Here is a 7148-nt window from a genome sequence, read left to right on the forward strand (position 1 = left end):
CTCACTTCAACATTTCTGTTTTAAAATAAAAAATAATTAATTTATTTGGCTGCACCAGGTGTTAGCTGCAGCACACGGGATTTTTGATCTTTGTTGTGGCATGCAGGATCTTTAGCTGCAGCATGCAGGATCTTCTTCCCTGACCAGGGATTGAACCCAGGCCCTTGCATTGGAAGTCAGCGTCTTAGCCACTGGACCACAAGGGAAGTCCCATACTATAGCATTTCATTAGCAACTCTCCCATAGGAATTCTGCGAGGTCATCCAGTAGGAGTCACACCCAGGTTGTAGGTGAAGAAACTGAAGCTCAGAGAAGGAAAGCAACTTATTCAAGGTCACACAGAACTGGTAGAGCCAAGATTCCCCATGCTTCTGAAGTCCAAGCTTAGTGCAGAAGCTATGTCTTAGTCATCCTTAGGTGTCCTGTTGCTCCTAAAGTGATGCCCTGCCCATAGTTGCTTCAGTAAATGCTTTCTGATGGGTTGGCCATTGCTATGTGGGATGCCATCTTTGTGCAGAGCCTGAGTCGTGCTGTTCCCAAGGCATCAGAGATGTCCTTGCTGCTCAGGGAAGGGAAAGGGAAGTGATGGACCTTCATCACCCTACAGGTAGTGGTCACCTCAGGAATTATAATCACCAGGATCAATCAGAATGATGGTCTGCCAATGATATCCTTCGTTTATAGTTTGTTTATTTTTCAAGAGTGTGTTTTTAGAGACGGATTGTAGGTTCACAGCAAAGTTGTCTCCTGTCCCCACATGCATAACTGCCCCCATTATCAGCATCCTTCACCAGAGTGGTACATTTGTTACAACTGATGAACCTACTTTGACACATCATTGTCACTGAAGGTCCATAGTTTATGGTAGTATCCGCTTTTGTACACTATGGTTTTGAACAATCTATAATGACATACGTGTGCTTGCATGCTAAGTCACTTCAGTTGTGTCCGACTCTTTGCAATCCTATGGATGGTAGCCAGCCAGGCTCCTCTATCCTTGGGATATCCCTTCTCCAGGGGATCTTCCTGGCCCAGGGATAGAACCCGAGTCTCTTATGTCTCCTGCATTGGCAAGTGGGTTCTTTACCACTAGTGCCACCTGGCAAGTTCATAATGACATATATCCAGGATTATAGTATTATGTAGAGATATTTTCGCTGCTTTAAAAATACTCTGTGCTCTACATTTTCATGCCTTGCCGCTAACCCCTGGCAGCCACTGATCTTTTAACTGTCTCCACAGTACCTTTTTCAGAATGGCACATAGTTGGAATCATACATTGTGTAGCCTTTTCAAATTGACTTCTTTCCCCTAGTAGTACACATTTAAGTTTCCTCTGTGGCTTTTCATGGCTTGACAGCTCATTTCTTTTTAGCAATGAATAATAATATTCCATTGTCTGGAAATTTCAGTTTATTTATCCATTCACCTACTGAATGAAATCTTCAGTGTGGCTTCCAAGTTTGGTAATTATTAATAAAGCTGCTATAAATATCTGTATGCAGGTTTTTGTGTGGACATAGTTTTTTGCCTCCTTTGGATAAATACCAAGGAGCATACTTGCTGGATTGTATGTTAAAAGTATGTTTAGTTTTGTAAAAAAAAAAAACAAAACCAAAACTGCCAAACTGTCTTCCAAAGTGGCTGTACCATTCATTTTGCATTCCTGTAAACGTAAACGTGCATGCTCAGTTGTGTCAGACTCTTTGCGACTCTTATGGACTGTTGCTCACCAGGCTTCTCTCTTCATGGGATTTTCCAGGCAAGAATACTGGAGTGAATTGCCAATTCCTCCTCCAGGCGACCTTCCTGACCCAGGGATTGAATCTGCATCTCCTGCCTCTCCTGCATTGGCAGGCAGATTCTTTAACATTGGCCACCAAGGAAGCCCCGTTCTGCATTCCCACCGGCAGTGAGTGAGAGCTCCCACTGCTTCACGTTTTCACCAGCATTTGGTGTTGTCACTCTTCTGGATGTTGGCCATTCTAATAAGTGTGTGATGGTAGCTACTTATTATTCACAATAATATAGTTCTGCTTACTATATAAAATTTAGAAAATACAAAAAGTGTTAAGAAGAAAATAAGAATAAACTATAATGCCAATACCCAAAGGTAATGACCATTGTAAATATTTGATGGATATACCTCCAGCTTTTTCTGCACACGTGCGCACACACACACACACACACACACACACACACACACACACGCACACCTTTCTTTTTAAACCAAATGTGTGATCAGACACGGTAGCTTACCTGTAGCAGATATTGTGGTCGTCTACTCAACACATTCACACTTCTTCCTTGTTCAAAGAACTTCAAAAAATTTAATATTTATTTGTTTGTTTATTTTTATTTTGGCTGCACCAGGTTTTAGTTGCAGCATGAGGGATCCAGTTCCCTGACCAGGGATTGAACCTGGGCACCCTGCATTGTGAGCGTAGAGTCTAAGCCACTGGACCATCAGGGAAGTCCCTCAATTCTGTTTTTAGGTAGTAATGGAGTTGCCTTAATTTTAGAGAAGGTTCAGCCTGTCTAGGGAAAGGAATCATGACTGATCCGGGCCACTCATGTTCATCTTATCCCCTCTCTATTAATAGATTGTATTGGTACAGTGTCCAATTTGGTTACCATTGCCCCCATGTGGCTTTTAAAATTCAAATTAAAATGAAATAATATCTAACATACATGATTGTGGCTACAGTATTGGACAGCACGGACACCGAACATCGCTGGAGGTGTGCATGTGGCCCACTTCTGGCCAGGAAACATGAGTGGTGTGTTTGCTGCCTCACCTTGCCTGGATGGAAAGACAGCCTCATTGGGTTGAAGCCTCTGTCCCTGTTTCTTCCCACCTAAGATGCTGCTGTGAGCATCTGATGCCTGGAGCTGCCACCTTGCAACAAAGCAACAAGTGCAAGGACAAGAAAACAACTTGTGTGGTATGGAGGTAGAATAGGATGAAAAGAACTAAAAGCCACTTTTCTTTTTTAAAAAACTTGTGGTTTAAATATACATAATATTTACCCTCTTATTCTTGTTCCCAGCTAGCTCAGACAGTAAAGAATCTGCCTGCAGTGCAGAAGACCTGGGTTCGATCCCTGGGTTGGGAAGATCCCCTGGAGAAGGAAATGGCAGTTCACTCCAGTACTCTTGCCTGGAGAATTCTATGGACAGAGGAGCCTGGCAAGCTACAGTCCATCAGGTTGCTAAGAGTCTGACACAACTGAGCAACTAACACACACACACATACCCTCCTAACCATTTTAAGTATCCAGTTCAGTAGTGTTAGGTTCATTCTGGTCATTGTGCAGCCAGTCTCTAGAATGCTTCATCTCTGGAAAATGAAACTCTGTGCCCATTAAACAACAACTCCCCATCCCCCCATCAGCCCCTGACAGCCACCATTCTATGGTTTTAGACTACTTTATGTACCTCATGTGGGAGAAGGAAATGGCAACCCACTCCAGTATTCTTGCCTGGAGAATTCCACGGACAGAGGATCCTGGTGAACTGCTGTCCATGGGGTTGCACAGGGTCGGACACGACTGATGAGACTAAGCATGCATGCATGCATTAGAGAAGAAAATGGCAACCCACTCCAGTATTCTTGCCTCAAGAATCCCAAGGACAGAGGAGCCTGGTGGACTGCCGTCTATGGGGTCACACACAGTTGGACACGACTGAAGAGACTTAGCAGCAGCAGCATGTACCTCATGTAAGTGAAATCATATAGTACTTATCTTTTTGTGACTGAATGACTTCACTTAGCATAATGTCCTCAAGGTTCATCCATGTTATAGCACGTATCAGAATTTCCTTTTTCAGGCTAAATAATATTCCATCATATGTTTATACTATTATTTTATTTATCCATTCATCCATTCATGGACACCTTGGTTGCTTCTACCTTTTGACTATCATGAACAATGCTGCCAAGAACATGGAGTGTACAAATACTTCTTTGGGACCCTGCTTTCAGTTCTTTTGGGTGAATATCTAGAAGTGAAATTGCTGGATCGTATGTTAATTCTATTTTTAATTTTTTGAGGAACTCAATGCTGATTTCCACAGCAGCTGCACCATTTTACATTTCCACCAACAGAGCATAAGGATCCAACTTCTTTACATCTTTGCCAACACTTGTTATAGCCCTGAATTTATGGTTTGATTTGTATTTCACTAATGATTGATTTTGAGCATCTTTTGAGCATCTTGTCACATGTCTGTTGGTCATTTGTATACCTTTTTTGAGGAAATGTCAAGCCTTTGCCTAGTTTTTAATCGAGTTATTTGTTTTTTATTGTCGAGTTGTAGGAATTCTTTACATGTTCTGAACATTAACCCCTTATCAGATATATGACTTGCAAATATTTTCTGTAGGTTTTCTCTTTCATTCTGTTGATTGCCTAAGGGACTGTTTCTTGATGACCACCATGGGACATTAAAAGTTTTCTTAATGGATATACATATCCTACTCTCCCCCTCATTATATTTTCTCGAGCATTCCTACGTATCATTTGATGCTCTTCAAAAAATATTTTCAATGGCAGCTTTACATTCCCTATTACTGACATATCAATAACTTAGTTTATCTATCCATTCCCCTAATGTTGGACATAATAAGTGAGTGAAGTGAAGTGAACACTGGACATAATAAGTGTAAATGAAGCTGGGATTAACATGCTTGTGTCTAAATCTTTGGGAGCATCTTTCATTATTTTCTTGGAATTGATTCCTAGAAGTGGTATGGGCTGACTCGAATGGTTCTTAGTCATCATGTTCACTTTCCTTACAATTTGTGCCAATTTCATCCCATCAGCAGTGGGGTGAAAGTGCTCTTCTCTCCTTTCTCGCCAACACCGAGTATTATGCTTTAAAATTTCTAATTTAAAAGTGAATGGTGATAATATTTGCTTTTAAATACCTGTGTTGTGCCAGAGGATGAGAAACAAGACAAAACCCTGTCCTGGGACATCGATTGTAGTTCTAGTTCTGTCATCAGGCTTCTACAACGTCCTTCTGGCTCTGAGATTTTAAACATCATTGGTTTTTCTTCATCTTCTACCATTTACGGTGACTGACAGTTGGAAATGCAGTTTCCCTCCCATTCTCTGGGTGAATTCTCACAGCAACCTTGCAGGAGGCATGTAGAGAAACAAGGTGCAGAAGGTGAACAAACTTGCCCAAGGTCGTACAACCAGTTAAGTGCCTGAGGAGGAAGCATTACTGGCCAACTTCCATCTGGCTTTCTTCAGAAAACATCAAGATGTGAATTTAGAAGACATTAGCTTGATTCCCAGCCCTTAGAGCCTGCTTCAGATCCCAGCGTCTCATCCATACTGAACCTGGGCACTCAGCCAAGCGAGGACCATCAAGTATTTCTCAGGTGCTTGGCTTCTGTCCAAACCCAGCATCTTGTTTCTTCCTGAAAGGGGCGCTGGGATGCCACCTCTTTGCATTCTCATAGATCATTCCCTTTGCACTCTTTTTTTCCCATTGACATGTACTTAACATAACATTATGTTAATTTCAGGTGTGCAATGTGACGATTCCATATTTGTATATATGTGTTGCAAAATGATCACCACAGTAAGCCCAGTTAACATCTGTCACCACACACAGTCACAATTTTTTCTTGTGATGAGAACTTTCAAGATCCAGTCTCCTAGCTTCTTTCAAATGTGCGATACAGAATTACTAACTCTAGTCACCGTGCTATACATTACATCGCCATGACGTTCATTTTATAATTGGAAATTTGTACGTTTTAACCCCCTTCACCTACTTTACCAACCCTCACCCCCTGCCTCAAGCAACCACCAATCTGTTCTCTATATCCATGAGCTTGGTTTTTGTTTTGTTGCATATTTGTTTTAGAATCCACACAGAAGTAAGGTTATATGGTATTTATCTTTTTCTGCCTGACTTATTTCACTTACCTTCTCCATCTTTTTACACAATCCCTTTCCAACCCTCTTCCCAAATTGATACGAAATTTCCAAGAAGACTAAACTCTAACTCTAACTAAACTCTAACCTCCTTACACTGCAACTATTGTTTGCCTAGAGGAAGCCATGACCCTCATTCAATAAAGGACGGAAAGAGAGTCACCATTTTTTGGAGCACCTACTAAGTGTCAAGCACTGTTCCATTCTGTATGTCCATTATCTTCACAATAAACCTGAGCAGTGGCATTAATAGCCCCATTTTTCAGATGAGGAAACTGAGTGCCACAGAGATAATGTGACTTGTACTGGGACACTCAGCTCTCTGGTGGAGGTGGAACTGGGATTCAAACCCAAGGCCATTTGGACCCCACAGTCATGCTTGTCATTTTTCATATCCCAGAGTTGTGCTATCCAATACGGTAGCCACTACCCACTCCTGGCCATATAAACTTAAATTAATTCAAGTTGAATAAATAAAATTCAATTCCTCAGTAGTACCGGCCACATCTCACTCAATAGTCATACATGGCTGGTGGCTGTATTGGACATCATTAAATATAGAATTTTTCCACCACTGTGGAAAGATCTGTTGGATAGCACTGCTCTGGAATGTCAAGAAAAGAAAGGAAATTTGGTGATTTTTACTCTTGCAATGGGGAGCTAGCCATCTGCCATTTGTCAACCCTGTATGGAGTCTATCAGAAGTTATCTTCCCTGGGTGAGATCAAAATAAAATTATCCATGGGTTTCTGGGCTGTGTTCAGTCTTTCTCTTGGTTTGGGAGTAGACTGTAAGCTGGCTCCACTCATTTCCACCCGGGACAGGTGCCCACAGATCTGTGTCCTTATACCCCTTCTGCCCCTAACCCCTAGGTACCCAGTGCCCTCCTCTGTCACAGGGGATTCATGATGCTCCTGGCCATTAAAATGAGATGTCTTCACAAGACAAGTCAGATGGGGACTGAGTAAAGTTTCACAATACACTGGGCTTCGTTCCAGCTAGGTGGCCACTGGCTGCATGGAGGCTGCTGGGGAGAGGTGTCTTTACTGAGTGACAGTGAGGAGGACTGATGGAGATCTTTGGTAAAGAGATGTCTGGTTATAATTGGATGTTTTCTGGCCTAAGAATGGAAGGAGAAGGGGGCAACAGAGGATGAGATGGTTGGATGGCATCACTGACTCAATGGACATGAGT

The 7148-nt window shown here is 42.1% G+C and overlaps 1 long non-coding RNA gene across 1 annotated transcript; it reads left to right on the plus strand.

Moving 5' to 3' along the window:
- Positions 1–549: 549 nt before the first annotated feature.
- LOC145533072 (uncharacterized) lies at positions 550–6409 on the plus strand. The gene is made up of 2 exons (XR_014073795.1): positions 550–1762; positions 3152–6409. It is a non-coding gene; the product is annotated as an uncharacterized LOC145533072 (long non-coding RNA).
- The last annotated feature ends 739 nt before the right edge of the window (positions 6410–7148 follow it).

This window comes from Giraffa tippelskirchi, chromosome 13 (assembly GCF_054371585.1).
Source record: "Giraffa tippelskirchi isolate mGirTip1 chromosome 13, T2T-mGirTip1v1.2.pri, whole genome shotgun sequence".
Classification (NCBI taxonomy): domain Eukaryota; kingdom Metazoa; phylum Chordata; class Mammalia; order Artiodactyla; family Giraffidae; genus Giraffa; species Giraffa tippelskirchi.